Source organism: Lissotriton vulgaris, chromosome 9, assembly GCF_964263255.1.
Source record: "Lissotriton vulgaris chromosome 9, aLisVul1.2, whole genome shotgun sequence".
Taxonomy (NCBI): domain Eukaryota; kingdom Metazoa; phylum Chordata; class Amphibia; order Caudata; family Salamandridae; genus Lissotriton; species Lissotriton vulgaris.
The window spans coordinates 7,831,600-7,857,951 of NC_141697.1; the positions used below are offsets into that span (position 1 = coordinate 7,831,600).

Here is a 26,352-nt window from a genome sequence, read left to right on the forward strand (position 1 = left end):
TCATCAAACCACACCGCCTTGACTTTTCTTGGTTTCCGGATTTTATATGTCAGGGATTTCTCAATAGTTTTTGTTATTGTTAGGAATTTAGATAACAGGGTTCGTGGGCATGGATTCGGGGATAAGCAGTACTCAATCTCTCCACAACAGTTTGTGATCACATTAGTAGCAAATTTAACGGGGTCGACTTTTGTCCATTTCACCCTCATCCCATTCGGTCTTCCTACAGCAATGTCCTGAATTGGTTGACCATAGGTATTCCTTTTGGTTCCCCAACCCAATAGTTCGACAGTTACACTGTTGTGATCACTGACCGTTTGTTCAATCACCCAAACATTGATATAGGCTACAGAACAAGATACCATAATATGATCAATAAATGATTGTCTATTCCTTCCATGGAATGTCGGGCATCTAGCATTGTTAGCGTTCTTATTGCATTCAAGGAGTTCCAGGTCGTATTTAGCCAATAGGTTGTTCAGCGCGCTACCAAGGTTGTTGTGCTGGAAATGATTATATACACATGTTGTTTCCCTTCCCGAGTACTCCTCCCTATGGCCACATGCTCCCTTGAGTGCGTGAGTACATGATTTGATGTTAAAATCTCCTGCCCACAGGATGACAGCTGGTTTGGGTGTACTTAATAGAATTGCATCAATGGCCCGCTCAATATCAGAAATAAACATTCCCTGTTTGTGCCCCGCAATATTGTTTTAAAAGTTCACTATTATTAAGTCTCTGTATCCGCTATGGGCCATACGCAGAACAGAAGCATGTTCTCCTAGGACTACATGATCACTAACACAGAACTCAGTCAGTGCGGTAGATATCAGAGTCACAAGTCCACCCTTGGCTCGACCAGCCTGGGAAGCCACAGCCTGCACGTTAAAGGAGGTATAGCCCTCAACGTGTACTTCAGCCCTATCCCAAGTTTCTTGCAGGCAGATTATGTCGTAGCCCTGTTTGATAAAGTCAGCCCATATGGGGGTGTTTACCTTAGAGGCTAACCCAGCTATATTCCACGTAATAGCCCTCAGGTTCTCTTCCGAGGCTACTTGGGGTGGGTCGGTAACTATTATGGCTGGTGGTATTATTGGGTTTCCCAAACAGTTTTCAGCAATACATGTGGTGACGTCTAACACGGTTAGATCATTAGTGCTTATTACAGGAGTGTCTGTTGGAGGTACCCCAACTGTATTACCGGCCATTAACATAGGGGCCTCACTTGTAGGTGGTTCTTCAACAGGGGTATTCTCAAGTCAGTCATTTTCATCTAAGGAAGTAAATATTTGAAATCTGTTCGATGTTGGGACTGCAAATTGACCACAAATGTTAGTTCCTGGCCCAATGGCATTGTAGTTGTTAAGATAGTTGGGGTTTGGCATTCTGTATAAATTCATGGGATGTTGTAGTGCATGCTGATTATTTGAGTCATGGAAGGTCAAGGGGTACCCAACTGATTGCGCTGGTGCCTGCTGTACTAGTGGATAAGGCGTGTTAATTGCTCTAGGGTGTTTAAGGTTCTGCACAGGAATCTTGAATCCCACCAGATTTCTATAAAAGTAGTCCAATGGGAACAGGGTGGTATTGTAATCATTGTCTGAAGGGATGGTCGCTTCAGGATGGAATCTCTTGCCCATTCAGTGGTTTTATAGTTTATGATTACACAGTCCCCGCTAATTTCCTTTTTGCTAGGTCCCACCCACCCTACCCTTTGGGTTGAAAGGATCTGGCCTGCCCCACTTAGGGGAAATCCACAATTATGGACAAGCCAGTGTAAAATTTTGTTTTTGAGTGTTTCACTGTTTTCAAATTGGGAGGGTTTCAGTTTAGGGACATTGGCAAGAATTGCCACGTATGGCCTACTTTCTGGTGGGAGGTTGATCACAGCAGGAATAATATTATTATAGTAACTGCGTGCTGGTGTATTCCCGCTTACTGAAGAATGACCCGTAGGCACTTCTCCTCTTACCCTGGAAGAAGAGGAAGTTGAAGGCCCGTTGATGGTATTGCCTGGGGTATTGGTATGTAGATTTGTAGGCTTACCGGAAGCTGCCATAGGGGTCACATTTCTGGCGGGTGGAACCTGTGGTTTGGTTGTGTTAGAGACGGTTTTATTAGCCTTATTCACGGTCGGTACATTCAAGGCGGTTTGAGTAACTTGTGGACCCAGATGTTCAAGTATGTCTAATTTAGCTATGCCCAATTTCTCCAGATTTTCCACCTTTTTACATATCTGCTCGAGTTTGTCATTTAGGGGGGCAATAAGGAGCTTCATAGCGTCCATAATGTGACCCATTAGTGACTCCCCATTTTCTGTGATTCCCAAATTTGACTGTGATGGTTCTCTTCCATTGGTCTGTTCTAATAGTGGTAAAGTTACCTTCTTCCTTCTACCCCTTTGTTTGGCACACCCCCTACTTGGGGCCGGTAGTTTTCTATTATGCATGCGTCTAGATCTGCGATGGACAGAGCCGCGATTGGTCGTACTATCGACACAGCTGTTATCAGGTGAGTCAATTGTGTGGATAGGATCTTCATTATCGCAAGAAATCAGGATTGCACTGGTCTCAGGCGCCTTACTAGGCCCCGGTTCCTCAGATGGTGTTGCAGTAATCTGCAAGTTAGGAGTTAGGGACAGCCGGCTATCCCTATCTTGAAATACTGCCGGAAGCGGAAGAGGATCTTCTACAAGGGTTGGCACGGCCCCGGGGAGACCTGTGTAAGATTGCATTAGGATAAAGTCATTTGATAATGCTGTCACATTTATATTATGTTCATTACTGTCGGCAGGTTGTGATATCTGCTGAATTAGACAGGTGCTGGGTGGTAGCGACAATCGTCTCTCAGTATTTTCTATGGCGTTCGCTACCACCACGATTGTCTGTTGGAGCATGCGATCGATTGCAGTTAGCGTTGGTAACGGTGTTTTAGTTTGGGCGGTGTTCCTTGTAACAGAACGTGTATGAATGGGCGTTTTTTTTGCCGTGTTCTTAGCGGTGGATTTGGGCTCCATGGGGGCCATTTACAGTATGCTTATTCAACAAACATGTAAATACCTTAGCAATCGATGGCAGATCGACCAGGGGGTAGTGCCCAGCCCAGACTCCTCAGGCCTCTGAGGGCCACAGAGGGCCCGCCCTTTGCCTGGGCTTATCCCCGGCACGGCCCCGCGTGCGGTCCCGCGACGCAGGAAGGCCAGCCCCTTTAACGGCGCCTCCGGGCGCCAAGCCTCGACGCGACTTCCGGTCCTGTCGCGGAGGCTTCTGGGGACTGTAGTCTCAACTCCCCAGCTCTGCGGCAGTTCCGGTGTTGGAGGGCTGCGGCGGGGGGAGGAGACAGCAGGTGCGGTGGTGGACGCTCGAGACCCCTTTCAGGCGAGGCAGGCGGCAGGTCAGGATCCCAGGAGGCGAACAAGCGTGCAGGTAGCCACACGCACTGGACACAGCAGGTTTTGGCGCTACACCCCGCTCCACCGCAAGGCCAGCCCCTTTAACGGCGCCTCCGGGCGCCAAGCCTCGACGCGACTTCCGGTCCTGTCGCGGAGGCTTCTGGGGACTGTAATCTCAACTCCCCCGCTCTGCGGCAGTCCCGGTGTTGGAGGGCTGCGGCGGGGGGAGGAGACAGCAGGCGCGGTGGTGGACGCTCGAGACCCCTTTCAGGCGAGGCAGGTGGCAGGTCAGGATCCCAGGAGGCGAACAAGCGTGCAGGTAGGCACACGCACTGGACACAGCAGGTTTTGGAGCTACACCCCGCTCCACCGCAAGGCCAGCCCCTTTAACGGCGCCTCCGGGCGCCAAGCCTCGACGCGACTTCCGGTCCTGTCGCGGAGGCTTCTGGGGACTGTAGTCTCAACTCCCCCGCTCTGCGGCAGTCCCGGTGTTGGAGGGCTGCGGCGGGGGGAGGAGACAGCAGGCGCGGTGGTGGACGCTCGAGACCCCTTTCAGGCGAGGCAGGTGGCAGGTCAGGATCCCAGGAGGCGAACAAGCGTGCAGGTAGGCACACGCACTGGACACAGCAGGTTTTGGCGCTACACCCCACTCCACCGCAAGGCCAGCCCCTTTAACGGCGCCTCCGGGCGCCAAGCCTCGACGTGACTTCCGGTCCTGTCGCGGAGGCTTCTGGGGACTGTAGTCTCAACTCCCCCGCTCTGCGGCAGTCCCGGTGTTGGAGGGCTGCGGCGGGGGGAGGAGACAGCAGGCGCGGTGGTAGACGCTCGAGACCCCTTTCAGGCGAGGCAGGCGGCAGGTCAGGATCCCAGGAGGCGAACAAGCGTGCAGGTAGGCACACGCACTGGACACAGCTGGTTTTGGCGCTACCCCTGTCTTTATGGGGCCATCTGCTAAAACTTGGATGGCCTGAAGCCTTATTATAGCTTTTCTACAATATCTTCTGACCTGGGAGGGACATCTACTAAGCTATCTGAAATACCATAACTATTGGTTTTGCCCGGCAATGTTCCTGTTGTCGGGACAGAATCCAGCACAATGCCCCCATGATTGCATGTGTAGCCTGCTGGGAGTTTAAAGGCCATTCATATACAGCTCATATCTATGATAACGTCGGAGCACCTGCACAAGTAAAGCGCCCCAGCCCCTTCCACCGCCTCAGCCCTGTGAGATTGTGTTGTGCCTGGCCATGAAGGAGGCAAATAAACTGCATGGGGCGGTCGGCCCCCAGGGCCCCCCAGCATGGCGGCACACCACTAGGGGCAAATCAAGCTGCATGTTTGGGGGCAACTGCATTCTATGCAGTTGCAACTAACACCAAGTCAACAACCGCTGTCGTGAGTTGCCTGCACAGTACAATTTGTTTCATTCTAAAAGGGGACCCCCTCCATCGCGCCCGACCAAGCGTGCCCCTGTGCACCCCATAGCAAAAGCTTGGAGCGCATTGCAAGAGCGCCAGCTGCATTGTACAAGTGAATAAAAATGTTTTCACCAGACGTCAGGTTCGAACCTTCTAGTAAGCTCGTAGGTTGGCTGCTCTAGCCTTAGGCCACAGCCACGCCCACAACTTGATGCACCCATGGATACCCACGCAGTTGCGCCACCTGCAAGGATTGCAAAACCACCTTGATTAGAGCCTGCTTCACCCGTCACCCTGAAGGGTTGCAACCAGACAGACCCCCCCAGGCAGTGGTGCTGTCTGACCGCCACCGCCTAAAGACTGGCGCTCTGCCCCTTCCGGTCAGCACCGGTTGGCCTTGGGACCTGGCTGGGTGCACGGTGGGCCATGCACTGCTGGGAAGTGAGGCACGCACGCAGCCCCCTCGGCGCAAACCCGGAGGCCCCGGGACCTGGAAGCAGAGGTGGCCCACCACCCCCTTGCCACATTCTACCGGTGGTTTCACAAGTGAAACCCCTACCGTACTTGGTATTGTTGAGCAGTCTTCCGTCCAAGTTCTAACCAGACCTGACCCTACCTGGTGCCACGTGGATCCATCTTGCGGCCCCCTCACGTTGGCTGACCGTCTTGCGATTATCGGGTCACTCAGTATTCCACCCCAGCATTGCCTATTTGCTGGGGCGGTGCTCTGCCACACTCAGTGGCCAAACAGGACTGCCGGGGCACTCTTGCAGGCCCCCAGTCTCTGTAGCACGGTCGGGTCTCGCCCCAGCGTCACAAATTTGCTGGAGAGGTGCAATGCCAAGCCCTCTTGGGACATACCGGTGGTGACGTGCAAACGGCTGCCCGGTACACTGCTAGGGGCCGTGGGCAGGGAGCTGCGTGGGAACGCAACCTCCTGGAGGCACCTCCCAGCGGTCCAAGGCTTAAGCATCCGCCCACTGGACCCTTGGGCAAGCCTCAACCTCACTGCGTGGGCACACTATGCGGCAGCCTGGAGTGCACCATGCAGCTAGGACATAGGCAGGCCCTACCTGAGAAAGGAGAAGGCCACCCGGTACACCCCAAACATGGCTCTACACAGAGTGCAGGGTGCTGCGGCGGGCAAGCAACACACCCGCCCCATGGGAGGCCAGCAGGTGTTGTGACCAACTCCCTGTTCCCTGATGGGGCATACAACCGGGATGTGGCCAGTAGGGGGAGTCGGGGTATCCTTTGCAGGGGCAACAGGGCATGGGCCCAAGCTTACCACAAAAAGTTGAAAGAGGCTAAGGACCTGACACGGAAAGGATCGCTGGATGGGCGTGGGAGGGAAATATACCTGTCCCCACCCACTGGTGCCCCAGAAATAATGAAAGGAAGCACCAGACCCAGGGGTCCAAACACTAGACCCATCAGGTTTGTGCCCAATGTGGCACTAAGATGGCCACCCTCCTATGTGGACCCCTGTATGGGCGGCGTTCAGCCTCAATATAGCACCAGTGTGGCCCTGGGAACCAACGATCTTGGCCAGGGGCTGCCTTAGCTGCAGGAGGGCGAGGAGCTGAGCGAGAGATCCTCCCGCAGCGCTATATGCCGCAAGCGCTGCCCTGTTGCTCGGGGTTCGCGCGGGTCACACCTGGACGAAGTTAGACAAATGAAGACAGGCTAAATTGAGCGATTGTTCTGTCTTGGATGGTGTGGGGATGTGGTAATAGCCATCGTAGAGTCTTCACATAGATACAGCATCCTGCAGTCTGAACTAACCAGTCCTCAACACACCGGAAGAGCCCTCAAGAAATCCAGAGCTGCCCAGCTAGGTACCCAAGTGGATCCCGTAGGCCTGTTAAAGATTGCAGGAATCGTTGTAAGCCTGAGCTGAAAGCCATTTTGTTCTTGGCAGCCATTTTAGTTAGCCATGTGCTCGCCAGAGCCTTGCACATGCTCAGAAAGGCCTCGCTGGTAGAATTCACCTGCTCCTAGTATAGAACTGTCAGGCTATTATTACTGATGTAAGCAGTTAAGTCTCCCCTCCCACTTTGTTGAGCCAGCAAATGTTGTATACTCATATTATGCAATAACCATGATTTTATGTGCCAGGACCTCCCCTCTGTTTTATTTTGACTATTTAACAAATGCATATATAAGGCCCCTGTTCTCTGTACTCCTTGGACTGTCTCATACAGTGGCCTGAGGGTACTGTGTGACACAGTCTCCCGCAGCTTCCGTGTCACTCTCTTCTTTGTTGGTTTAAAGGACCAGGTGTATCAGTGAACCCCTTAGAAGGTTGTACCTCATTGGAAAAGTGGCTATCCAAGGTAGTGGTCTTGATGGGAGATAGGAATCTACTGAGGAGGACAGGACAGGAATTTACTAATGAGGTACCCTGCGCGCGGAGATTGTTTGTCTTTCCAGCACAGTATATTTCTGGTCTTCCTGATCTGATCCTCCAAGCGTTTGCTGCTCCCGACTGAGAACTTATTTGGCGTGAGTACTTTAAAACGACCGTTAGGCAGTGAGAGGCTGGAGATTTGTGCTTGGTAAGGTCGTCGACATTTGATTTGTTTGTTTGGCCAAAGACTTTGGAATTTGGGAGTATATGAATTGCAATTTGTATAGGCAGTTAATGAGGAGATTTATCTCTAAATAGTGAAAACTTGAACGGCACACATTGAGTTAAGTGCCAGTTGGTGTATAATATTGTATATGCAGCAATATACTTGGCATGCCTATTTTAAGCGCACATCGAAGAATGTGCTGCTTTCTTGGAAGTACCAATGTAAATCTTGAACAAACACAGCTGGTTCCCCTAGATGAAATACCTAAATAGGTTGTCGTGTTTATATCTAGGAACCTAATTCAATTTTCCCAATTTATGCCCTTGTGAGGTTATAATCAATAATATCCTGATAAAGGCCTAAGAATCAGATCCTTATTAGTAATAGCCCATGCAGTCCAAAGCACAGCAAGGCTAAACCCTTCGACTCCTATAAAGCACAACGCGTTCTTTAAACAAACTAAGCCTCCAGCAGCCCAGGAAATCCCCCCTGCTTTTGTTTTGATTTGAACAAGAACTCCTGAAGTCCAGAAAGAACTGTTAGTTCTTAGTGACGTCTTATGTCCAACCTTACGTCAAACCCGGCACCTTCCAGGTATAAAATACCAACAGTTGCCTTAAGCAAACACATGGTGGTTTGGAGCAGAGCAGCCATCTACTTGCCCGAGAGCCCAGCTGATGCGAGAAGCCCACGGAAGACGCCCCTCCCGTTTGACTGACTGAGAGAGATGCTGTCTTTTTCTCCAGCCGAGAAAATCCAGCTCCGGTGTTTCCAGACTACCCTTACGGGTTGCTGGAATATCGAGTCCTGAGGAAAGAGATAGCAGACCTCCCACATTCTATTATCAAGGTACGGAGCTGACTAAACCCTTAAGAGAATTCTTGATGCAGATTCTTGGCAAAATAATCTTAACCAACTTAACTTAAAACTGCTACTTACTCATCCCCTCCCATGTGTCAGGCTTAGGTCAGGTATACCGGGGTAGGCTTAGTTAGAAGCACCAGTTGAGCCTTTTAGTCAATGTATTTATGTATGTATATATTTTATCCATTTTAAAGTATCAAATGGCTAAGAAACCGTATCAATGCTTTTACAGTATTATTTCATAATACTACTTTTACTCTACGCACTTTACTTTACTTTAAGTATTGCAATTGTGGCAATTCATTTCACTTGCATGAGGAAGAAGACTGCTCAATAAATAACACCTTTTATTGAAAACGCCCGTCTCTCTATTTCTCTGCATTCTGGTGAAACTAAGTATGCACTGCTGACTGAGTGAAATAGCTGTCTATTGTTTTCACACGACTCTAGAGATACACTCTTATTCTGAGGGAGCAAAGTTGTCATGTTTATGCGGTTGTCGGAAACTGAATCCCTTCTTGTCTGAGCCAGGGAAGTTCATCCCTCCCTATTCATTCGAGAAAGTTTCCAGTGACCTCTGAGCTAGCTGGCGCAAACCTAAATTAAGTTTAACATAGTCAGTAGAGACCTGTTTACCTCAGTCCTACGTCTACACTGCGGTTTATGTTATTCCAATGCGCAGAGCCTATTGGGAAAATAGGAACTACACTATAAGGTTTAGGTATAAAAAGGTATTTCTTCCTTGGGGACTGAGAACACCATGGAACTAAATATGTACATAAAACGGATCCTAAGCTGCACACTTAGTAAAATTCATAAGTAGTGAAATGCAGAGCGCTTTTTGAGTGTTCTGCCAGCCAAACTGGCAAAGTTGGTGTATTTTGGCTTCTTCAACATGGAATAGTCTTTGGGCTGATTTTGTGCAGTCTTTTAGACTACTTTTGAGAGCTTTTCTTGTAAATATGACTTACAATTAGTATTTACAAGGTTTGGTTCAAGCACAGTCTGTGGGTTGTCTCTTGGTTTTGTCCTAAGTGCTGATTTGTGGGTTGATTGTGTGTTTAAATGTCTATGTGGTTTGTGGTTTGACACCGGTGGTACTTGTGTGAGTTAGTAGCGATTGCACTCTTTGTGTAAGAATGGCTAGACTTAAGCACGCTGTGTTGTGTGTTCTGAGTGCATGACCCCCTTCTGAAAATGTCTGGAATGAGCTCAATGTGTTTTTTTGTCATCATTCTGTTATGTAAAATGTCATTGAATGAAATACATAAAAAAATCCAGAAATGAATTATGTAACATATGCTAAATAGCTGCACGCTTCCATTAAAATTGACAAAGTAAGAAACTATAGATATGAGCAAATTGCCAAAATGATAAAGATAAAATAGAATTCACATTTAATAGGAATAAAATAAGCCTCATAGAGAGATCGGGAAAAAATGAAATTGCGTGCTTTGCAATAACTATGACTAAGATACAAAATGTTACAGCATTCTCCTTAGATATATTGTATAAGATAATAAAAGGCATTCACATGATCTGAGTGAATTGGTTGTTGCTGAAATAAACACCATATTACAAAACGAGAGATTTTGACTGTCTTGAAATACCTAACTTTTAAATAGACTGTGACTGTGCTTAATTTCAACACTAGAAAAAGAGCTTTCAAACAGCTGTGTTTAAGCTGTCTCACTGAGAAGAAGCTGTCTGTCACCAACAACGGAGATTACACTTTTTCAGGACATTACAATACAGAAAAGGGATTTTCCCCGAGAAAAGCGTGGAAATTGACGCCTGCTGGTCAAGAGCACAGCTGAGTCAATAACACATGGCTATTTCTGGTCCCAAGCCACACAGAAAAACTGCTGGATCAACTAGATTTTAAGTCAGTGCAAACCTGGTATAAAGGCATACATTAAAGACTGCTGATTTTAAAAGTTGGAAAAGACAGTTTCATTATTCTGGATAACAGAGAAAAGATTAAAAGTAGGGATTTTCTTTCTTAATGCCTTTTTACATAAGCACATATGTGGTTCGGATGTTAAATAATTGCTATCCTTTAAAAGTGACGCAGATTTTTCATGTGCTAGTAAGGCTTCTGTGCTTAGGGTTATATATAAATACATTTATAGGCGTAAGGGAAGAAATAAGGATTGCTTTTCATATGTGGAACCTTCAAAAGCATTGGTGTTAATACAAAAAAAGGGAATTTTGACCATATGAAAAAAATGTTTAATAAAAATAAGTGCACTAAAATTGTTTTTTGATCTCTATATTGCCTAATTATCATACTGTGAACTCCTGGCATCAAAGTTGAATTTAAGCAGTGTTTTACCGCAATGGAGGGGACTAAAATATGAAAATGTCACTTTACCCAGGCGTACAAAACTTATTTCATAAGGGTATACCTTATACATTTCTGATCCCTCATTTCTGGGATATCTAGAGGACACTCTGGGGGTCCCTAATATGCCAAAACATTGTAAGTTGTCCATTTTTAAGTGCCTCTGCCAACAAAGTCGTTTTGGGCAAAATGTACTTTTTAAAAGCAGTTCTGCCACTTAGGGTCGTTTTCAAACTGATCTCAGGCTTCAGTAATGCACAAATGTAAGTATAGAACAAACAGCTGACCTCTATACTGCTAGAAAAGCACACCACACACTGCACACAAATGAAAATAAGTATAAAGAAAACAGCAGAAGTTATTATCCAACCGCATGACAAAACCTCAAGAAAGAGAAATGTTCTACACTTTCACTCATAAACCTTGCATATAAAAGATGAATAGTATAGGAATACACAAATGTAAGGAATTAGAGTATGTCTTCATTGTTTTTCTCTTTTCCTCAGAATTTAGTAAATGAACACAGACTTTCTTAGCTACTTCAAATAGTGTAATAGGTCCAAGGTTTTTACTCTCAGATAGATGAAGTGGTTCTTGGGTGCCTTGCTAATATATGGGGCTCCCCAAGACTAGGAAGTATTCTGAGACTACCCACTCTGTTGATAGATTATTTGTATGCCTTGTGTAAAGACCTTTTGTTCTGTTGACCAATAGATATTTGCTGCTCTACAACCATTGCCAGAGGGGTCCTGACATCAGATCCAGCCTGGGAGTCAGCACCAGTCCAGCTTGAAGCCAAGGTGAAGGCACCCAGCACAGGTGTTGCTGGCAACTAGGACCTCAGTGAAGGTAGAAGGCTGGAAGCACTGGGATGTGAAGTGTGTACCCCTGCCACTGTCTTGGGCGAAAGACGGGCACACAAATCAGAAAGGAGAAGTTGTGGATCCAGTTTTTGATGCCCAGCTGAGAGTCACAGACCGACCAGAACAGCAAGGAGGCTTTTGCTTGAGGTGACCCCTTTTGAAACAAGGGCTGCTTCAGGCCTCTGAATCCTGGTCCCAAAGTGTATGAAAAGTTTGCACCTTTGATTGTTGATCAAAAGGTTAGCAGTGCGCCTGCAGAGCAATACAGGAGTTAGGGAAGGACTTGAGTTCAGGGTACAGGTGCTGTGTCTCTGGTTCCTGTTAGATTAAAGTGAAGAATACTGGTGCACTGCCTGAGACACTGGACAGGATCATTGAGGATCCTGAAAGAAAGACTTCTTCTTCTCAAACTGGGCCGTGATCATTTTTCCTGTGTTGCAAGTTGTGCGTCTCCACCTTGGAAAAGACAAGAGCCTGCCTGTGAGGCTCAAACGGACACAGGGAGAAGACTCCCCTCTGGCTGGTTGTCCAGCAGCTTAAATTTCCCAAGGACTTCTTTTTGTTAGTAATGTACCCTTTCGGTCGTCCCATTTTTGAGGAGGAGCAGCCCTTTACGGCTCCTCATCCTAATTCTCATGGCCCTGTGTGGTCGTCTTGGTCCCCTGGAGCTAGGTTTTTTTTGTAATAATATGTCTGACTGCTTTAATATTTACATTAGGAATAATGTTTACTCTGTGAGAGAGACATCCTCTTCTGAGCAGTTGACAAATGTTACTTTGCCCTTTCCTTGAGCATATTAGTTGATACTCTAGCCCTCATAAAAGGAACACTGAAAAAGCCTATTGAAAATGTTTTTTACATAGAATTGGACTAGATGGTTGTTATATCCTGCTCTTCCTCTCTCTTTGTCCCTCCTTAGTGTTAGTGTCTGCTTGTCCATGTCATGTCTCTGTGATGTCATCCAGGATTCTACCTGTTGCTGTTCACGGGATTTATGAGTTACCTGGAGGCTGAGCAGGAAGTTATCTGCTCCTGGTGGGGTTTCTTACCAGACTACATTTCTACTTTAATGCTGTACCTGACTATCTAATCCCAAGAATAAATATACTACATGAACATTACAACAAGGACCCATCATCTTTATTTTACTGAATTTAACAATGGTTCTAGGATTTGCTTTCTGCTTGGGGTTGACAAATATTGATGGTTCTGTTTGTAATAATAACCATTACATTCTCCTGCTATCTGTATGTTAATTATGACCCAATGCTCTGTTCCCTTTGCACTCCTGTCTATACCTTATATATACCCGGTTAATGAAATGTTTAGAATGCAAATGACCACCTTGCAATGGATTAGGATGTTGATGAATTTATGAGAATAATTGTGGCAAAATATTTTCTATGTTCCTATTAGATCATAAGGATGTCTTTAGCTCATGCTAAAAGGACTATCTTAAAGATTGCAGGAATCGCTGTTAGCATGAGCTGAAAGCCATTTTGTTCTTGGCAGCCATTTTAGTTAGCCATGTGCTTCCCATGTGCTTTCCCCCTCTTCCAGAGCCTTGCACATGCTCAGAAAGGCCTAGCTGGTAGAATGCACCTGCTCCTAGTGTAGAACTGCATCCACTTCACCTTCAAGAAACCAACCACACACCACCCCACCCAACAAATCCCCCGCCTCTGCTGGAGCAAAGTCACTGAAGACCAGCTTACCTCCACCCTCGCCCAGAACCCGCCCACTGACCCTACCGACACAGACGGCGCCGCCCGAAACTTCAGACAGTGGATTGACGACTGCACCAACACCCTCGCCCCGCTCAAAAAATCATCCACTAATCACTCCAGCAAGAAAGCCGCCTGGTTAATCGAAGAACTCTAGACCTCCAAACGCACATGCCGGAAGTGGGAAAAGAAATGGCTCCACGACCGCACACCAGACAGTCACGTAGCCCACAAGGATGAAATCCGCAGACATTACCACCTCATCAGAACAGCCAAGAGATCTTCCTTCAAAGCCCGCCTGGACAACGACGCACACAACAGCAAAGAACTTTTCATCATAGTGAAGGAACTCTCCAACCCCAGCGCCAACACCAATGACGTCCCGCCCTCCCAAGATCTGTGTGACTCACTGGCCACCTTCTTCAATCGCAAGATCGCCGACATTCACGACAGCTTCTGCACCCCATCCACCACGACTTCTACAGACCCCACCCCGAACACCACCTGCACCAACCAGCTGACCTCCTGGTCCCACGTAAACGACGACGAGACACGCAAGGTCATGAACTCCATCCACTCAGGATCACCATCAGACCCATGTCCACACCACATTTTCAAATAAAGCGGTCGCAACCATCGCACCCCAATACAGAAGGTCATCAACATCTCCTTCGAAACAGCAACATTCCCGGAAAGCTGGAAGCACGCCGAAATCAACGCCCTCCTCAAGAAGCCCAAGGTGGACCCCAAAGACCTCAAGAACTTCCGGCCCATCTCCCTCCTCCCCTTCCCGGCGAAGGTCATCGAAAAAATCACCAACTCACAGCAGACCCGCCACCTCGAGGACAACAACATCCTAGACCTATCCCAGTCCGGATTGCGACGGAACCACAGCACCGAGACAGCCCTCATCGCCGCCACAGACGACATCAGGCGTCAACTGGACAAAGGCGAAACGTCAGCCCTCATCCTCCTGGACCTGTCAGCTGCCTTCGACACGGTCTGCCACCACACACTAAGAAAACACCTCCAAGAAGCCGGAATACAAGAGAAAGCCCTGAACTGGACCACGTCCTTCCACTCAGGCAGAACCCAGTGAGTTCGCCTCCCACCCTTCCGATCCGAAGCCACCGACATCATCTGTGGCGTACCCCAAGGCTCATCCCTCAGCCCGACCCTGTTCAACATCTACATGGCCGCCCTCGCACAAGAGGCCTGCCTGCACAACCTGAACATCATCTCTTACGCTGATGACACGCAGCTCATTCTCTCCCTCACCAAGGACCCTCGCACCGCCAAGACCAACATCCACGAGGGAATGAAGGTCGTCGCCGACTGGATGAGGAGCAGCCGCCTGAAGCTGAACTCGGACAAGACGGAGGTCCTCATCCTCGGCCCAAACCCCTCTGCGTGGGACGACTCCTGATGGCCGATCACACTGGGAACAGCACCGACACCCATGGACCACGCACGCAACCTAGGATTCATCCTCGACTCCTCACTCTCCATGTCATAGCAGGTCAACGCCTTCTCCTCCTCCTGCTACACTACCCTCCACCTGCTACGCAGGATCTACAAGTGGATCCCGACCGAAACCAGAAGAACGGTGACCCAAACCCTCGTCAGCAGCAGGCTGGACTACGGCAAAGCACTCTATGCAGGAATCCCGGCCAAACACCTGCAACGACTACAACGCATCCAAAACGCCTCCGCACGACTGATCCTCAACGTCCCCGCCGCAGCCACATCATCCCCCACCTCAGAGACCTGCACTGGCTCCCCGTCAACAAGAGGATCACCTTCAAGCTCCTCACCCACGCACACAAAGCACTCCACAACGCCGGACCAGCCTACCTGAACAGCAGACTCAACTTCTACACCCCCGCCCCCCAGCCCTGCTCCACCAGCCTTGCCCATGCCGCCGTCCCACGCATCCAACATACATCCTTCGGCGGCAGATCCTTCTCCTTCCTCGCCGTCAAGACCTGGAACTCCCTCCCCACCCATCTGCGGAAGACCCAAGACCTGCTCAACTTCAGAAGGCTCCTCAAGACCTGGCTCTTCGAGCAGTAGCAGCACCCCCTACCCCCCTCCCCAGCGTGCCTTGAGACCCTAATGGGTAAGTAGTGTGCTTTACAAGTTCACTGATTGATTGATTGTTTGATCGAGTGATTGAACTATCAGGCTACTTTTACTGATGTAAGCAGATTAGTCTCCCCTCCCACTTTCTTGAGACAGCAAATTTTGTATACCCATATTAGTCAATAACCATGATTGTATGTTCCAGGACCTCCTTGGTTTTATGTTGACTGTGTAACAAATGCATATATAAGGCCCCTGTTCTCTGTACTCCTTAGACTGTCTCATACAGTGGCCTGAGGGTACTGTATAACACAGTCTCCCTCATGTGAGGTTAATAAATATGTCTTATTGATATTGCAATCTCTTCTTTGTTGGTTTAAAAGACCAGGTGTATCAGTGAACCCCTTTGAAGGTTTTTTCTTCTACATTCCTCACAGAGGCAGTGAGCCTCCCTGAAGCATTAAGAGGGAAGAGAAGTCACCTGAAGCGAATCACTTTAAGGGTGGTGGACACTCTGGTCACACTATCTGGGGGTCTTATATGTATCACGATCAGAGCTTGCCACCACTATACCCTAGGAGGATCCAACACACCTGAAGTGACACCCACCACACTGCTGGAACACCCAACACTCTGCTGGAACACCCAACACGCTGCTGGAACACCCAACACACAGGACCCAAACCATTCCAACCCATGCGCAGGTCCTGTGTTCACTGCACTTACTGGCATCAGGCAGGTTCCAGGGGTGATAGCAGCTGCAGGAGAGGTCTCCCAGAGTTGCCTGTCGTGCTTCTTCCATGCATTCCTGGATGCAATGGTACAGAGGCTACATCAGCAGATACAATTCCCCAGCACACAACAGGCATTACAGCAAACAAAACTGGACTTCTACCAGATGGCCCAATTTCCCCACATCATTGGCTGCACAGAACCCATGTAGCCCTCTCAACGCCCTCAAACAATGAGTACGTTTTCAGGAAACGCAAATCTTATCATTCACTCAACATATAACTCATCTGCAATGCCAAATATATCATAACGGATATAGTTGCAAAATACCCTGGCAGTACACACGACTGCTTTATATTTAAACACAGTGGGATATGCAGACGTCTCACTGGTGGAGATTTTGGCGAAGGCTACCTGCTAGGTAAATGCATGTCTAACAATCTAACATGCAGCTAAGGCCTGAAGTGAGAGGACAGTGATTGATCTCATACTGAAGGAGACAGTGCATGTGCTGTGCGAGATTTCATCCTCACAACGTACCTCAGTCCACCCAATGCAGGGAGCAAAGATATAATGATGCACACTAACCTATGAGCTGTGTAATTGAGCGGACATTTGGGATACTGAAGAGCGGATTCTGCTGCCTGCATAAAAGAGGAGCAGCACTACATAACAGCCCAGAGATCTGCTGCTAGATTGTGGCCACTTGTGCCATGCTGCACAACATGGCAAAGAAAAAAGGCATTCCAGTTGAACTTACTGATACAGATTCATCTGAGGATGAGGGCCCAGGTCCGCCTTGCAGACCAGCAGATGGTGTAAGGGCAGCTGCCGGCCAACAGAGACGTGATGAGATAACACAAACTATTTCTAGGCGCATAGTCAGGGTGACTCGTACAAATGCAGATGTGATGACTGGTTAAAGACTTCTTCTAAAGGCATATTTACTGGCCTCAACTCATTTAAATGAACGGATGAGCAGCCGTTAAAGTTTGCGCAGCGTATCTACTGGCCTCAAACCCTCCCCTTTTTTTTAAACAAACAGACGAGAAGCCAATAGAATTCATGCAACAGGTCAGTTATCGACATTGCTGGTGCTGAGCAAGAGCCGAATCTAATCTATCACGTTCCTCAGTGTCGATTGTTTTAACTCCAGATACCTTGATTATTTGAGTAAGCAGCGAAGACATCTGCCGCTAACATTCAGGTTACCTGTGATTCAACAACTAAGGGACTTCAGAAATTGTCCCTTGTCCTGAAGATGGTCTCATCAATGAATCTATAAGAGACCGAAACGTCGACTCACGCTTTTTGTTGCCTGGATTTGTAGATCAATTGTAATAAGGAAGAAAAGCGTAGACAATTGTTTCAAAGAAGTGTTTGATTGATTGTTTAACATGTACTTCTTGCAACATTGTTGACATTGATTTTGTACCCTCTTTTAATTTCCATAGAGTATTAAATACAAATTTTTCATATACACCCGCTATATCTGTTCTTTCTCCTCTGATCACCTAATGTGACTGTTCTATAGTGAATGAGTAACTGTTGTTGCATTTTTGCACATTTGACCTAAATTGTTTCGGGTCACTAATTACTATTATAAGCTTGAAGCTTAAACCAAAATCAACAAAATCCCTTGAAGGTACTCTCACCATTCCATGTTTGGTATCAAGCATGTTGGAATCATACCTTCCACACTGTAAATGGTGTGGAAGGTATGATTCCATGCACTGTAAAGCTCCTCCGGGAGGCCGTCAGTGCTTCCAGTACTAGGGCTGCTGCTGGCCAGAGACACATTTCTGCCCTCATGCTGCTGATCCAAGCTCGAGCAGGGGAAGGCAGAACAATAGGTTTTCTCTTACAGGGAGGTGTGACCACCTCCCAGACAGGGGTTAGTGTATTGGGACAGGGTGAAGGCACTTGAAAGCACCACTGGACTGCTTTGAAGGAACCATTTGGTGTCCTCCTTGCATACTCCAGTTGGAACCAGTTCAGGGAGTCGTTGGCTCCCACTCTGGCACAAAACTGGTTAAAGGACATGGGAGTATCCTCCCCTCTGTCTGACCTCTCCCCTGGGACGGAATGCTGAATCGTCCCAACCCTTTTTTTAGGGTACTTAAGGGCTTACCAGTGGGAGGTTCCTTAGATTTGTTGTGGGTCAAGATTCAGATCTGAAACCACTTCAAGCATCTAGGCACTTTGGACTTCGCTTTGGGAACTGAGAATGCATCTTTTTCGCATACGGTGTTTGTTGCAGTTGCCAAAGGCTTGTTGGTGGTCCTGACGGACACTGACACCCTGGCTCTTGACACCCGATGTGGGACAGCTCTTGAACAGCTCCTGGTCCTCTGCGTCACCTGGTCCGCACAGCTGCAACTTCAAGGGCACCGTCAACTCTCCTGCATCCTCAACATAGGTGGGCATTCGTCTTCTGTGCCTCCTGGTCACTCCTGTGTTGCTTACATTCTGTCCCCTCTGCTTGCAGGTACCTCTCTTCCTGAATCCTCCTTTAGGTTCCACCGGACTCTTTCACCTTCTTCACCAACAGCATCGCCACTGAAGTCCTCCGTTGTGGCCTATGGCCGTTTTCAACTTAACTTCGCACCTATGCACCAAGCTTCCCGGGTGTAGGTATCCTGGTTCCTGGGGTATCCACGGGTGGGGTGACTCTCCAACCTTCCATCTTCATTTGGTTTCTTCAGGGTCTCTGCAAGTGCGACTAGCCCATTGACTTGTATTGAGCATGCAGTCCTGTTCCCACTCGGCACACGGCCTCCGTGGGGTTCCTGTGTACTTACCTCAGGTGGTTCCTTGGGTCCCCAGCTCTTCCATATCTTCTAGGTCCAGTCTTGACTTAGGTCGTGGTTCGCATTCCACTTTCTTAGTATATGGTGTTGTCTCCCCCTCGTGACCACTGTGTATTTTTGCTACTTACATGTTCTTCTACTAAACTATTGTGTGTATTCTGATTATATCTCTGGGTAGGAGACAGCCCAAGTGTTTTAGTAAGTATTCATAATAAATACATGTTTTTATAACTACACTGTGTGGTTCTTTTTTACTTAACCTACACCATAAGATTATGTTCTGATAAAACAAGCTGCTTTACACTCCTTCTGGACTAACCCTGAAGGCTGCTCCCCACAGCTACCAATCAGAGAGCTTTCCAAGGTCGTCTAAGACCACTAAAATCACCATAAGGGTCGTCTGGATTAGTGCAGGGTGCAACACATACGTAAGTGAGCACCATATACTAAACCAGCTTCCTACAATAATGTTGATCCTATGTCCTATAGTGCAAACGAAGAAGAAAAGAGAGAGCTGGTTGAATTCCTGTTAGAAGAAACTCTTCATGCAATACAAGCCAAAAAAGTTGCGAAAGCGCCTGGTCTTGACCAGACCCCTCTGACTTACATTGTTCCGAACCCCTTATATGAGGACCGAATATAAATAGTCTGTCAAATGCTATATCTGCAGGAGCCCCAAGTCTCATTTCTTTGAAAAGAGCTGAAATCATTCCGATTTTCAAGATAGGAGCTAGAAATAACCCTGCTAGTTATCGACTCATAAATCTTATTGATAATATCCAGAAGGTTTATAGTAAGCAAATTCTCACAAGACTCTGGGAATGGATATCTGACAGCAAGATGCTCCGGCACTTCCGAGCTGGGATTAACACCTTCGATGCTCATGACGAGCTCAGCTCGTCATGAGGTACACCTTTCGTACACTCATGACGAGCTGAGCTCGTCATGAACATTGGGAATAAATCATGGTCAGCACAGGAGGGGAATACCATCAGCATTGATGGTGTTAAGGCTAAAATTGGAAAGATTGACCACGCCCTATGGCTACTGACAATAAAATGGAAGTCAGCAGGCATGGATCATGGATTCCAGCAGGTATCACTTGTAAACTTGCGAGCTGCCTTTGATCCAGTCCTGAGGGAGTAAATATGTGAGGTGCTGGGCAAAATGGGGGTGAGATGGGGCCAGATGTGGAAACCATGGAGGCCATCTCAGCCAGAAGAGGAGTGCGCCAGGGATGGGTCCAGGGTCAGACCCTCTTCTTGTTTATTAATGGTTGTATCTCTTCCCAGATGGACTGTGAAACGATTCATCAATAAAGGCTGGTTCTAAGGCTCCAGGCTTATCTTTTGCCGATGAAGCGCTCCCGTGCTCAAAAACCCCTAAGGCTTATGTATCCTCTGGACAGATTTAGAGGCCTGTTCCTCCAAAAGTCATGCAGCGCAGCGAGCCACCTTCCTGCGCTGCATGACAGGGAAAGAACAGGATTGTTTCGCATTGAACATTGTACGACACATTCCTGTCTTTTCCCCCTGCGCTGGCGCACAAACATTGCAGCCGTGCTCCAATGCAGGCACCCTCGCAGCAGGGTGCAAGGGTGCCTGCGTTGTAAGCAGGATTGTTTTAGTGATAAAGGGGCACCTTCCTGCACAACCACATTCCCTTCAGGCATTTTCCTCGTTCCATGTGCACTGCACAATGCAGCACACATGGAAGGAGGAACAAACGAGGAGAAATACACATGTTTCTTCTCCCCACGGTGGCGTAAGAGTTTTGTTGCATTCCCAGGTCCACCACTTATGTGAAATCTGGGAATGCATCGAAATCTATGGGTGTCGCGTGGGAACATCCGCGGACCACCCGTGGAACGTCTCCCTGCGGCAGAGGAACACAACGCAACAATTTGAACTGCTTTGCGTATCTTAGGATTTAACAAACCACTCGAGTCCACGCAAGATGGCGTTGCGAGGCTTGATAAATTGCACGTAGTAGTTGCGTAGCGCATTCACCACATTGCGTGGTGCAAGTGTGACGCAACTACATGGTAAATATGGGCCTAGGTCTTCTCTGTAAGACCCGTGGCCTGGAAATAAATGGAATTAAAACACTTTGAGGTTTTTGCTGACTGGTTAAACTTATTTACCATATTTGTCTAGAACGTTCTCTTCCTATGTCTTATTTTAATTAATTTAGCATTGCAAAGAGGTTTCACTGGTTTAGCCATTATGCCATTGTATTCTGTACCGTCGTGAGCTGCTAATATTTTAATGTTCTCATATGTTTGTATGTGTACTTCTATGTAGGGCTTTAGGTGAGATGAAAAAACTGGGGGGGGGGTCTCTCAAAGGGGCTTGGCCAATGAAATTAAGGACATGCCTTAAAAACACATAAGCTTAGTGTACTGCCCGACTCGTACTTTGCTCTTTCTGTCATTACTTCCAGATATGTGATTCAACAAGTAACATGATACCAGAAGAAGTCAGGACTATTGGCTTTTAGTGGCATAAGATAAATAAGCAGCAACTATGGCTTGTATATAATATTGAAAAAGCTTCCACTTACAGCCCTGGTGACACCAGGACAATGTTGCAGCTTCTGAGTTTAAAAAAGAGAAGGGCAATATAAAGAGAAAATGACTCTCATTAAAGGATTTCCCTTCCCCTACAAGGCTCACCTGGCATGACGTCATGCTGTAACTTCTCCACTAGTGAGAAGTGAGCAGTGTGAGCAGCACACATCGATGTGCCTGTGGTCACTGCTGTCTGGAAAAAAATGGACCGCCTGTATCAGGGCACAAAACAGAGCCCGATAGAGCCCCGTTTCAAGGACCCTTTGAAAAACTGCCAGTGCTCAGCACCGGCGAGACCCGGCCTACTTAAAGCCCTGCTTCTATTGCTCTGGGAACCAAAATAAAGGTTTTGATGACGATTATGATGAACACGTGTCGACCGAACATGAGACGTTCAGTAGTGGTACCTGCGTATTTAGGTGGCCGGCGGAGCAGGAAGCCGCTGGATTGTTCATTTTCCCTCATACGTCAGGATATTTCAGGAAGGTTAGCACTAGCAGGCGCCTCGAGACGCTGTATCTTTGAAGGCTCCTGTTGTGGAGTCACCAGTGGAGATTGCGGGACCCTGGTGTCACATGCTGCAGTTGCTGCCAGTGGTCTTTCCTATCCTGTGTGTGTGTGGGGTGGCTGTGGCACCGGCCAGGGTGTGAAACTCATCCCTGCGGGTGTCAAGTACACCACAAGCTCTGGGGTGTGAAGGGTGGCAGCACTAGTGTTAATGCAACAGGACACATCTCACAGTGCTGGTGATGCTGGTCTTGTGACACTTAGGGGGATATTCTTAATAACGTGTGATAATCATCGCCAAAATAGGTTAACACAATGTTTCATATCGCGGGAAAATAACTGTGTTAACGTTGTATTCACAACACGGTGGTAATATGCCATAGTATCCCTAAATCGCGTCAAATGTCCGCGATAAAATTCTTGGAACGGCGATAAAATCAAAACCCAAATGTGAAAAAAGTGGCGATGGGCCCAACCGCAGTGACAAAATCAGTAATAAGCTGTGGCAGGCCTGCAATTCGCACACGTCAGGCGGGAAAAATAACTATAAAATCTGAAAAAAATCACACAAAAAAACAAAACAACTGCAAAGCACATTGGAGGGAGCCGGAGCAGAAACAGAGGACGACCAGAACCCCACAAGCCCCCTGGAGGGCCAGCCTGGGACCTCAGGGTTAGGGAAGGGCAAGGACAAGAAGAAGAGGAAGACGCAGTCCAGTCCACAGGAAAACAGGATCCTGATATCGGAGGTAATAGAACACCATCAACAACTGTTTTTCACCTCCAATGTGTCAAAGGCGACAAAAAAGGGATTATGGCAGTTAATCGTGGCCAAGGTGAATGCAATCGGAGTGCTGAGGAGGACAATGCAAGAGGTCAAGAGGCGCTGAAATGATGTGAAGTGCAAAACCAAGAAGAAACTCGCCCACAACCGAAGGCAGCAATGCAGACTGGAGGTGGGAGTCCAGTGCCACAGGAGGACTCGGACGAGATGGAGGAAATGGTGTCCACGGATATCAGTGTGGAGACGGTGGCAGGAGTTGGGAGACCGGACACTGCTCAACATGACCGGACACAACAGCAACAGGGTGAGTAATGACCAGAGACTGGGGGGACAGGGGAGATGAGCACAATGGCACACAAGCACAATTAAGCATAGCACAGTTCACACCCACAATGACTCTGGAGCATGTCCCTGATCCCCTTGGCAAACTGCAGCACACCTAGAACCAGCAAGTAGGCCCCCGTCGACTATGTGCCCAGAGGCGGCCCTACTTACCATCACTAATCTTACAACAAACCCCTTCACATGTGCTGAACCCAGCAAAGCTGCGGGTCCGTGACCGACACTGACAATGTAAGTGACACTGCATGACGATTGTATAACAACAACAGGAGAGAACCCATAAACCTCGTTGGGATGGGTGTGTCGTGTAAGCAAAAACGATGGAATTATATGACGCATTTCACGTTTTGTGCTCCTGTTCAAATTTTGACAAATCTTATTTTAAGTGATTACAACTTGTTTTTGTGGAGCTATTATTTGATGTAAATACTTTAGTCCATGCGTCAATCACGCTGTTCACTTTAGCACTTGCACCTTCACCATCACCAATTGTATATAGCACCTTGCACCAAGTGCCACTGGGTTGTCACATGATCTGGTCTGTACAGTGCTGTTTTAACTGTATTGCCATGTGAAAGACCATTCCCTTCTGTCTCTTGGTGAATAATACTGCCTTTTTTCAAAAAAACTCAAATGACTCCTTGGTTTCTTCCTTTGTGTAATGCATATTGCATACATTATTGAAACTGTCTTTACATGATACCTGTTGGGAATTGTTTTTGCTTACACTGCATGACGATTAGCATGGCTGCAGTCCAATTATCATGACATGGAGCACGCCACAACACTGAGGTGGCTGAGTGTGGACCATATCCGTATTGGATCAGGTCACACTCTGACACATCCACAATCCCTGACATCAACAAGACATCTGCGGACAAACCATGCCCAAGAGTCCCAACTCCCACCAAGAGCCCAATTTACCTAGGTCTGCAATATCTCAGCACTGTAGAAGCACAGAAGTCGAAGGCACACCACCTGAAAGGGATAAGGGCCAGCAGAATCAGAGCTGCTGGGGCGACTCTCCCACAATGCAGCACACACACATAAGAAGCAGAGCACATCAACAGTGACAACAATGTGGTACAAACTGCAACACATTCACAACAGAACAGAGGACACAACTGTTGCTGCTTGTGTGTAGAAACTGGCGAATCACAAATTTACATAGCAGGAAAATGTGAGATGATGATGTACAAGTACAAACACACATTTGTGATGTTGTCGAAATGCCCACTGTACCGCATAAAATAGGCAGTTCCTCCCAAACAGTCACAATGTACATTGTCATGCAGTCTGTATGTAAACTTGTACAATGTGTCAACATACATGTGAACACAATGTTAAACTGCATCTCCCCTTCACTTTGCAGAGGGAGAATCAACACCTCCTACAGAGCAGACCCAACAACTCTTCACTGATGACAAAGAGGACCTCCCCACCTTCGAAAGCCCTCCAACAGCTCATGGACAGCATTGGCACCGCTCCTCCAGGAGCAGGGCAGCCCAGCTGCATCCAGCAGCCCTCAACCTGTGTCTCCCAGGAACCACAAGAGCAACACATGGCCTTCCAACGACGTGTGTTAGGGTGCCAGGAGAAGATGGCTGACCAGGAGCGTGTAGGGTTCGACCTCATGGCAGCCAAACTAGATGCCATACGTGGGTGTCTAATTCCCATAAGGGACCACTGCTCCATGCTCTCCAACGATCCATGGATGACATCGCTGGAGTCATGACTCTGAGCCAAGAACAACTGTCTAGTCAGAGTAGCTCCAGAGTAGCTCCAGCAGTGTCATCAGGGAGATGGAACACATGCGGAGGACCATGGAGAACATGGAGCGGGTGTAGGCGGAAAGAATGGCTGCCACGGCTGCACACCAGCGAGATGTAGCTGGGATCTACTATGCCCTGCAGATCCTCATCATGGCATCTCTGCCACAAGGCCAGGCGCAGATGAATGCTGCTGCTGCTTCGACATCCACATCTCCGGCCCCTGATGTGTCAGTTCCACACAGTGCACAGACATTCCACCTCCGGCCCCTGAGGTGTCACTGTCACACAGTGCGGGAGACAGAACATCACCACCCACATGTGAGGCACATGAAACTTCAGAGGATGAATGTTAGATTTGGGGGTCTCTGGTTGGCACAGGTAGGTACTTGTGACAAACAGGGACCTTCTCCTCTAGTCAGGGAAAGGGGATTACACACCTAAAATAACCCCTGCTCACCCTGTAGGTTCCGTGGCGCGAGCAGTCAAGGCTTATTTCAGAGGCGTTGTAAGTTAAGCAGTTGTGACCACATACAGTAACCCAGTGACAACACTACAAATGGACACCACACAGGTTTTATATCAAAAATAAGTAGACTTTATATAAAGTTACCACAAGACCATAAACGACAAACATAAACACTATGATTACTTTAAAATGGTAGTTTAGTTCAGTTCAGTTCTTAGATGCGACACTCTGCGTCAATGTACCTTAAGTTGCGTTGCGCTTCCACGACAAGCAATGCCGCAGCAATGGGAAATGCGGCAAAGTTCAGGTGCAAAGAAATAAAGAGGTGAAGATCCTCCAGTTGCGGCACGCTTCTCGGGAATGCGAGAAGCTCTCGGTTCGATGCGTGGACTGCAGCGGCGACACCCTTACGATGCGACGGCAACCGCTGCAGCGGCGATGATCTTCTCCACGATGCGTGAAGCTTCCGCTCAATGCGACAACTACAGCAGCGACATCCAAGATGCGATGGCAGCAGCTCTGACGCGGCACGCTTCTCGGGGATGCAAGGTGCTTTTGGTCAATGCGGTGCAATGCGACAGTTCCAGCGGCGACACCCTACTACTCTGGAGTTGTGACGGCAGGCACAGCGACTGCGACACGCTTCGACCTCGTTGCAAGATTCTTCTCCTGATGCGGTGCAGTGCGACAACCACCTCGGCGACACCCTCCTTCTTCGGAGTTGCGACGGCAGCAGCAGCGACGGTGACACGTTCCTTCTTCGTTGCGGCACGCTTCTCTCCGATGCGGTGCAGTGCGACAGTTCCAGCGGCAACACCCTCCTTTCTCTGGAGTTGCGACGGCAGGCACAGCGACGGCAACACGCGTCTTCTTGTTGAGTCGCTCTTCCAGCTCCTTGCGACACGCAGTTCCTCAGAAGGCCCAAAACAGCAGCAGGCACTTCCTAAAGAACTCTTGGAAGCTGGCGGGTGAAGTCTGTTGTCCCTGAGACTTCAGCAGGAGGCAAGCTCTTTTCCAAGCCCTTGGAGATCCTTCACAAGTTGAAAGCAAAGTACAGAAAGTTTCTTTCTCCTTCCTTTGGCAGTAAGGCAACTACTGCAGGCCAATC

General features: G+C 48.1%; 1 protein-coding gene across 1 annotated transcript in view; it reads right to left on the bottom strand.

Moving 5' to 3' along the window:
- LOC147689523 (glutamate carboxypeptidase 2-like) overlaps positions 1 to 26,352 on the bottom strand; it is a 583,351-nt gene that overhangs the window by 480,095 nt on the left and 76,904 nt on the right. The window lies entirely within an intron of this gene.